The sequence below is a fragment of the Equus quagga genome, chromosome 7 (genome assembly GCF_021613505.1).
Source record: "Equus quagga isolate Etosha38 chromosome 7, UCLA_HA_Equagga_1.0, whole genome shotgun sequence".
Taxonomy (NCBI): Eukaryota; Metazoa; Chordata; class Mammalia; order Perissodactyla; family Equidae; genus Equus; species Equus quagga.
Genome location: NC_060273.1, coordinates 39,129,892 through 39,138,770, shown reverse-complemented (window position 1 = coordinate 39,138,770; position 8,879 = coordinate 39,129,892). Strand labels below are relative to the sequence as shown.

The following is an 8,879-nucleotide window of genomic DNA, read 5'->3' as shown; positions in this document are numbered from 1 at the left end:
AAGGCTTCCCAGAACTTGTTTTTTTTTGAGGAAGATTAGCCCTGAGCTAACATCTGCTGCCAATCCTCCTCTTTTTGCTGAGGAAGACTGGCCCTGACCTAACATCCATGCCCATCCTCCTCTACCCTATATGTGGGACACCTACCACAGCATGGCTTGCCAAGCGGTGCCATGTCCATACCTGGGATCCAAACCAGCAAACCCCAGGCCGCCGAAGCGGAACGTGCGACTTAACTGCTGCACCACCGGGCCAGCCCCATCCCCAGAACTACTAGGAGTGATTTCTTCTTCTGCCTCTAAGCCCGTGACACTTCTTCTCCAAAGCCCCACACACTGGGGTCTTATACAAGAGCGGGGAATGTATATACATTCTATCTCTATAGAGTGTCTCCTCTTTGTGGCAGAGCCCAGGTCCCATTCATCTTTGCATCTTCCAGAGCCCAGCACAGTAGCAGGGGATCATAGCTCAATGGATACATATTAGCTGTGTGTCTTTGAACCTCAATGGAGCTCAACAGATGCATAATAGTTCATGTCTTTAAGCCTCAGTCTCTTCACTTGTAGAGTGGGGATAATAATTTTCACTTCCTAGTGCGGCCAGATGGATCAAATGAGATAGTGCATGCAAAGTCCCCTGGCAAGCTAGAGGCTTTACAGCTCTGCGCAGCCGTGGCTGTTGCTAATAATACAGCAATCTCGGGGCAGGAGTGGGACTCAGAGAGACAGGCAGCAGGCGCCCCTCTGTCTGCAGCTTCTCCTCCTGCCTGACAGTGGCAGAAGGGCTGTCCAAGCCTGAAACAAGCCAAATGTGGGCAGCTAGACTGCAGTAGGAAGAGAAGCCAGGGAGAATCTGGATACCCAGGTTCCCAGTCGGCCTCTAGCTCAGGCGAGGGACCCTGGGCAGGTCAGTCTCTTCTCTGAGCATCAGTTTCTCCATCTGCCAAGTAGGAAGAATAATCTCTGGCTGGCGAGCAGCAGAGATGAGGCGAAGCCCTGGTGAAAGGAAGAACACGTAGGAACCCCCTCGTCAGTGTCCAAATGGTATGCAGTTGTGGAGTCACGGTGAGGTCCGCACCAAGCTTTCCGCAGCCGTCACCACTTCCCTCCCACCCTCTGACTGGGTCAGACAGCAGCCCCTCTCCTTGGGAGACTAGGCATAACTTCTGGCCCAGAGTGGTGCTCAAATATTTGTTGACTGAGAGAATAAACAAATAAATAAATGGGGCCCCAGGGAAGGAGCCCCCTTTGGACAGGGCAGCAATTCAGCCTGTGCTCACTGTCTCTATACCACGTCCACCACGTCTATACCTCTATACCCCCGTCTCTATACCACCAGAGTCCAAACCATCATCATCTCTCCCCTGCATTATTGCAGCAGTCTCCAAACTGGCACCCCTGCTTCTGTCTTATCTCTTATCTCCCCTACCATCTATCTTTTCTCCACAGGATGCCCATTTTTAAAATTCAGATCTTATTATGTATCTCCTCTGCTTAAAATCCTCTAATTAGCTTCCTAGTACCCTCAGGATAATCTCCATTATCTTTAATGAGCCTACATGGCTCTCCTCCCATCTCAATCCACCATCTCCCAAACCTCTGTTCCAGCCATCTGATTCTCATTCCTTTCCTCTCATAAGGCCAGGCTCACTTTCCTCTCGTTAAAAGTTATTTTCTTCCAAAAGCGTCCCCTGGACCCACTCCCCAGACTAAGTTAGGGGTCCTTGCAACCAGCCCCTGAGCTAGCACTCTGTTCTTCCCCACTGCAACTCGCATCAGGCTTTGATGTTACCACTAGTCAGTCTCCCAACTACACTGTAAACCGTGGAGGAGCAAGGACCTGGTTTGCCCAGTAATGGGCCTTTTGACCCCTGTCTGACACAAGGAAGGGGCTCAAATCCTAGCTGAGCAGCTGAGTGAGCTGGAAAGGAAGAAAGACTTGCAAGGAGCAAGATAAACTGTAGTCCACCCAGACAAATCAAGAGCAGAGGCGGGGTGGGTGGAGAGCAGGGCAGGGCCAGGACAGGAGCCAGGGCACAAGGCCTTGACTACATGAGTTTGAGAAGCAAACCGCTGAGATCCGGAGACCACCCTCGCCGCCTTGTGTACATCGCACAGGCCCTCAGGGTCAACTCCGGAGACGACAGGGTCCCCATCCTCAGCGTGACCCCGCATCCCCATGCCTTCGCTGGGGTGCCTCTACTCAGTCGGTTGTATTAAACCATCAGTCTAGTGTGCATGTCTGCGGGTGTCCGGGCCCGCCCCTTGCTAATCCCACTTTTATAGAAAACTGACTTTACAATTTTAACAGGCCTCTGTACGTTAATCTTCCCCTCTGAGAACAAAAGTAAAGAGCCCAGCCCGCCCGATTCGGAGGCCAAGCGCCCTTGTAAATTGCAAATGGCTGCACAGACTAGAAAAGGTCGCCTTCACCCCAGGCTCTCGAGGGCCCTTCCAGAGCCTTCCTTCTTGTCCCCGCGTACGCCGCACCACAGCTCTGCAACCGAGGTCCAGCTAACCCCTCCCTTCCAGTGCGAGCCCTGGACACTCCCAAAACCCCGGAGGGGCGCGCCGGGTAGGGCGGCTTCCAGGGGAGGAGTGGGCGTCTCCTTTGCCTTTGGCACCGCCCCGCCCACGCTCCTCAGTTTGCTGTGATTGGCCGTGCCATTCCCAGGCTCTCCAATCAGAAGGCTACTGCGGAGCCAGGGGTGGGGCTTCGGTTCCCACGCGAGATCGGCCCTAGCCTCCTCTACCCTGCGCGCCGTGCCCGCCCCGCCCCGCCCCGCCCGACGGCCGTGACTCAGCAGGAAGGCGTGACCGGACCCGGCCGGAAGGGCTGAGGTACGCCAGTCGTCCCGGTCCACGCGGCTGGGCCGGTGGAGCTGGGAGGAGGCTTTGCGGGCTGAGGTGGGAGTCCCAAGACCTGGTCCCTGATCTTTCTGTGTGACCCAGAAAAACTCTTGACCCTTCTCTGACCCTTGGCTCCCCTTCCCTACAGTGGAGATGAGGATAAACACCAGGGCGGTCATGAGACAGGATAGTACTAGTTAGTAGAAAGAGCCTAGGGCTCTTTGGAGTCTGATCGTTCAGGGTGCAAATCCTGCCCCCTAGTTAGCTAGCTGTGTGATCCTGGCCAATCCCTAAATCCTCATGTGTAAAATCAGAACGATTCACCTCCGCCTCTCAGTTTGGGACAGTGAAATGCGACAGTGGTACACAAATGGGGATGGGAAACAAAACGACTTAGTTTTGTAAGTGGCTGCAGAATTCCAATTAGGAGAGCCAGCTTTGATTAGCAAAACAAAAATGGCAATTTTGGAAAGCTGGTCCTGGAGGCTAAGCAGTAAACAAGATAGCTAGACAGTTCTGCATAAGAAATGTGCAAGAGGGGCCGGCCTGGTGGCGCAGCAGTTCCCACATTCCGCTTCTTTGTGGCCCGGCCTTCGCCGGTTCGGATCGCGGGTGCGCACATGGCACTGCTTGGCACCGCCATGCTGTGGTAGGCGTCCCAGGTTTAAAGAAGAGGAAGATGGGCATGGATGTTAGCTCAGGGCCAGGCTTCCTCAGCAAAAAAAGAGGAGGACTGGCAGTAGTTAGCTCAGGGCTAATCTTCCTAAAAAAAAAAAAATTTAATTAATTAATTAATTAATTAAAAAAAAAGAAATGTGCAAGAACCTGATTGAAAAATGGGCAATGGACTTAGAGACATTTCTCCAAAGAAGATATACAAATAGCCAATAAGAACAAGAAAAGATACTCAGTATAATTAGTTATTAATAGGGAAACAAACCAAAACCAGGAGTTAACACTTCACACCCACTAGGATGGCTAGAATTTTTTATAAAGGGAGGGAGGGGATAACAAAAGTCAGCAAGGATGTAGAGAATTGGAACCCTTGTGCATTGCAAGTGGGAATGTAAAATGGTACAACCACTATAGAAAACAGTTTGGCAGTTCTTCAATGTTAACCATAGAATTACCATATGACCCAGCAAATTCCACTCCTGGGTAAATCCCTGGGAGAATTGAAAACAGATTCTCAGATACTTGTACATGAATGTTCATAGCAGCATTATTCATTACAGCCAAAAGGTGGACACAGCCCAAGTGTCCATCAACAGATGACTGAATAAACACAGTTTGGTGAGTCCATACAAAGGACTATCACTTCACCATAAAAAGGAATGAAGTACTGATCCATGCTACAATGCAGATGAAACTTGAAAACGCTATGTTAAATGATAGAAGCCAGACACAAATGGCTACACATTGCATGATTCCAAGTCTATGAAATATCTAGAATAGGCAAATCCATAGAGACAGAAAGTAGATTAGTGGTTGCCAGGGGCTGAGGGGAGTGGGGAATGGGGAGTAACTGTTAATGTGTATGAATTTTTTGGGGGGATGGGGGTGATGAAATGTTCTGGGATTAGTGGTGATGGTTGCACAACCTGCGAATTTACTAAAAACCGCTGAATTGTACACTTTAAAAGAATGAATTTTACAGTATGTGAATTATCTCAATAAACCTGTTATTTTTTTTAAATAAAAGCAATGAGTTGGGCCGCCTCAGTGCCGCAGCGGTTAAGTGCACACATTCCGCTTTGGCAGCCCCGGGGTTCACCGGTTCAGATCGCGGGTGCGGACATGGCACCGCTTGGCACGCCATGCTGTGGTAGGCATCCCACATATAAAGTGGAGGAGGATGGGCATGGATGTTAGCTCAGGGCCAGTCTTCCTCAGCAAAAAGAGGAGGATTGGCAGCAGTTAGCTCAGGGCTAATCTTCCTCAAAAAGAAAAAAGCAATGAGCAAAAATGTGAGAGTCAGAGAGTTTGCAAACAAGGGAGGAGAAGGAAGGAGGTTACAGGAGAGAGGGAGAGTCCCCCCATTGGGGTAGGCTATAAGGGCTGGAGTAGAGAAAATGAGTGAAAATTACCTGGGAATGTCTATGTGTGTGGTGATAGTGGTGGTGTATGTGAATGCACAAGGGCTTATTATTTTTTTATGATTTCATTTTTCCTTTTTCTCCCCAAAGCCCCCCGGTACATAATTGTGTGTTTTTAGTTGTGGGTCCTTCTAGTTGTGGCATGTGTGACGCCGCCTCAGCATGGCTTGATGAGCGGTGCCATGTCCATGCCCAGGATCCGAACCAGCAAAACCCTGAGCCGCTGAAGCAGAGCATGTGAATTTAACCACTTGGCCACAGGGCCGGCCCCTTTATTATTAATTAATTAATTAATTAATTTTGCCGAGGAAGATTCGCCCTGAGCTAACATCTCCACCGATCTTCCTCTGTTTTGTATGTGGGTCGCTGCCAAAGCATGGCCACTGACAAGTGGTGTAGGTCAGTGCCTGGAAGCCAAACCCAAGCCACCAAAGCAGAGCACGCTGAACTTAACCACTAGGCCACAGGGCCAGCCCCCAAAAGAGCTTTTTAAAAACAGGGTGTCTGATTTTCAATTTTCAGTTGTTTCTTGGGTCCTTGCTCCAAATCATCAGCCAAGTCGGTTGCACACACAGCCTGGAATTGGTGGAACTTCAGGAGTGAAGGGCTTAGTCAGTGAACAGGAAAAAGGAGTCATGGAGGAGGCAAAAGCGGATGGGAGATTCACAAATCAGCAGGATCAGGGCTGCTCAGCAGAATCTACGCTCCCTAAGAACTCATGAGGTTTTGGGTAGGGATGCTGGGTTTCATGACTTTAATGGGAGATACCTGGCTGGGTCCTTTTAATTAAATCTGAAGAGGCAAGGCACACTCAGCAAGTTGAAGGAGGTGGGAGATATTCAAGAGGCTGACATCTGGGGCACCTGTATCACTTTCCAATGGATTCTCATCGCCCTTAGAGTAAAACTCCTGCTCCCCCAACAGCCTAGAAAGGCCTGAGCAGTCTGGCCCTTACCAGCTTTTCTGACTCAGCTCTTAGCACGCTCCTCTCTGCTCCAATCACAATGGCCTTCTCGCTGGTCCTTCTGCAGGCCAGGCTAAATCCCCACCGATGGGCCTGGAATGGTCTCCCCAAACCTTTTCATAGCCAAAAGGTTCATGGTCAGCTCCCTCTCCACTCAGGCCCAGGTCAAGCCTCACCTCCTCAGAGGCCTCTCTGACCACCCGCTCCCTACCACAACCCCTTGCTTTGTGTTCTTCATGGCACCAATCACTAGCTCAAATTCTCTGGGCTATTGATAGGTTCTATGGCGTATCATCGAGCTTCTCTTGAAAATCATCTCTGTGCTGTGCAAACGGGAACCTGGTCTAGACCTCTTCTTGCTCCTCAGCCCGAGATTCCAGCTCCGCCCTTGGCCCAACACACAGATGCTCCAGAAATATTTGCTCATATCCTCCATTCACTTGACAGATATGATTTGAACACCTTCTGTGCGTGAGTTCCTACGCACAAAGTTGGGCCCAACAGACCCAGACCCAATCCTCAAAGGCCCCCCGGGCTAGTGGAAGATACCGTGAAGTCAGCAGTCTGCTGAGATGCAGGGGTGAGTGCTGTCTCTGGGGAGGTACAGGGTGTGATGCGGGCTCCTAGTCCAGACCGGGAGGGGGTGGTAGCAGCAAAGCCCTTCTGGAGAAAATGAAAGCTGAGATGTGAGGCTAAATAAGAGTTGACTCAAGGGAAGGAGGGAAGAGGGTGATGCGTATTCCAGGCAGAGAGAACAGCATGTGCAGAGGCCCGGTGGGAAGAGAGCCCAGACATTAGAGGAATTAGAAGTAGTTCAGCCTGGCTAGATCCTGGCAGCAAGTGGTGAGGGATGATGCCAAAAACACAGGCAGAGCCAGGCTGTGCCAGACCTTGTAAACTGAGCTAAGGAGTTGAGGAAGAGCACGGGGGAGCCATGGAAGGGGTTTAAGCAGGGGAGTGGCACCATCAGATTTGTAAACATTAGACGATTCACTGTTCTTGTGATGTGGGGAATAGGTTAGAGACAGGGAGACACTGAGGAAGCCATGATAAGAGATGTGGGGATGGAGAGAAGGGGACAGTTTCCAGCAGGGCCTGGGAGATAGAATCAATAGGATTTAGTGACTAGTTTTTTTGGGGGTGGGGATTGTTGGAGATAACACCCAGGTTTCCAGCTTAAGCTATTGGTTGGTAGTGCTAGTTACTAAACAGAGAAACCCAAGTTCATGGGGAGGTGACAAAGTTCTGAGTGAGACAGGTTGAGTTTCAGGAGAGCACAGGACACTCAAATCAGCATTGGATTACTCTATGAGTTTCTCGAGGTCAGAAGCTCCGTCTTATTTATCTGTGTGTTCTCCATTCCAGTAGGCCCCGGCACAGGGAACAACAAATGTGCTGAATAAAACAGTGAGCAGATCCAGCCTTAATAACTGGCTGGAAAACAGGTTTCAGAAAACCCCACAGGACAGACAAAAATTGAGGAGGCTGAGAGTGTCAGCCAGGAGGGGCTGGGTTAGGCTGCGCAGTCGCAGTAGTTTACAACAACAAAGATGGATTCCTCCCTCCCTATGTCCATCTTGAGTCAACGGAGGCTTTGCTCCAGGTGGCCCTCACTCAGGGACACACATCGATGCAGCCTCCATCATCTGGAATGTCACTGGTCACCCTGAAGGAAGCGAAGTTGCCAAATTGGTCGGGTCCTTGACGGCCTCTGTCTGGGAGGAGAGACTTCCACACACATTTCACTGGCCGAAGCATGTCATAGGGCCATGCCTCACTTCCGGAGGGCAGGAAGTGCAAATCTACCACGGGCCAGGAAAGGGAAGAACTAGGCATGTTGGTCACCAGTATTAACGGGCATCAAGAATCTTAGGTTCTAGTCCTGGGTCCACTGTGCAAACTCGGCCAAGTCATTTCCTCTTGCTGAGCCTCAGTTGTTCCTGTCTGTAAAAAGGGACAATAATACTTCCCTCACAGAGCTGCTATCAGGGTTAATTGAGAGAGTGTGGATGAAAACACTTTGTTTAGAGGGGAAGGGTGTGTCCAGGGCTAGGAAGCTGTGACACTTCTCAGGATAATGGAGAGACACACTCAAATGCAGGTGTGGCTGGAGAGGCTGTGACCATGGGTGAAGCAGAATCTGAGTGTGCTGCACTCAAATTTGGGGGCTGCAGGGTGGCTGGAGCCCCTCTGTGCTGACTCCCTGAATTCTTAAGCATTTTCATTCCTTTCATTCCTCCAGTCCTCCTCCCACCAGTGACACAGTGGGTCTCAGAGAGCTCTGACAAATGGAGACAAAGCCATTACTGCCAAGAGCTGATGGAGTTTGGAGCTAAAGTGTCTGCCTCACTCCTTGGCTGGGAGCCAGGACCCAGGCTTGGAGCCTGTGGGAGGCAGAAGTAATGGCCCCCCGAAGATGTCCACAGCCTAATCCGTGGAGCCTGTGAATTTGTTACCTTACACAGCTAAAGGGATTTCGCAGGTGTGATTAAATTAAGGACCTTGAGATGGGGGATTAGCCTGGATTACCCAGGTGGGCCTAATATAATCACAAGTGGCCTCAGAGGATGGAAGAGGGAGGCAGGAGTCAGAAAAGGAGATGAGATAATGGCAGCAGTGGTCAGAGTGATGCAGCTGCTGGCTGGAAGGAGGTCATGGGCAGGCAGAGAACGCAGGCAGCTTCTAGAAGCTGGAAAAGGTAAGGAAACGGATTTTCCCCAAATCCTCCAGAAGGAACACCGCCCTGCCGAGACCTTGAATTTAGCCCAGGACCCATTTCAGACTAGTGACCTCGAGAACTGTAGGATAAGTTTGTGTCATTTTAAGCCACTATATTTGTGGTAATTTGGTACAGCAGCTATAGGAAATTAGTACAAAGCCTGTACGCTGGACCTGGAGGGCAGAGGCTGGACCTAGAGAGTTGCTACTGGCAAGTCCCCCACCCTGGGGCTGAGAGAGGCTCTGGCAGGATC

General features: G+C 50.6%; 1 long non-coding RNA gene across 1 annotated transcript; it reads left to right on the top strand.

Moving 5' to 3' along the window:
• The first annotated feature begins 2,730 nt into the window (after positions 1 to 2,730).
• Positions 2,731 to 8,278, top strand: LOC124241724 (uncharacterized). The gene is made up of 3 exons (XR_006889306.1): positions 2,731 to 2,838; positions 6,355 to 6,487; positions 8,150 to 8,278. It is a non-coding gene; the product is annotated as an uncharacterized LOC124241724 (long non-coding RNA).
• Positions 8,279 to 8,879: the final 601 nt, after the last annotated feature.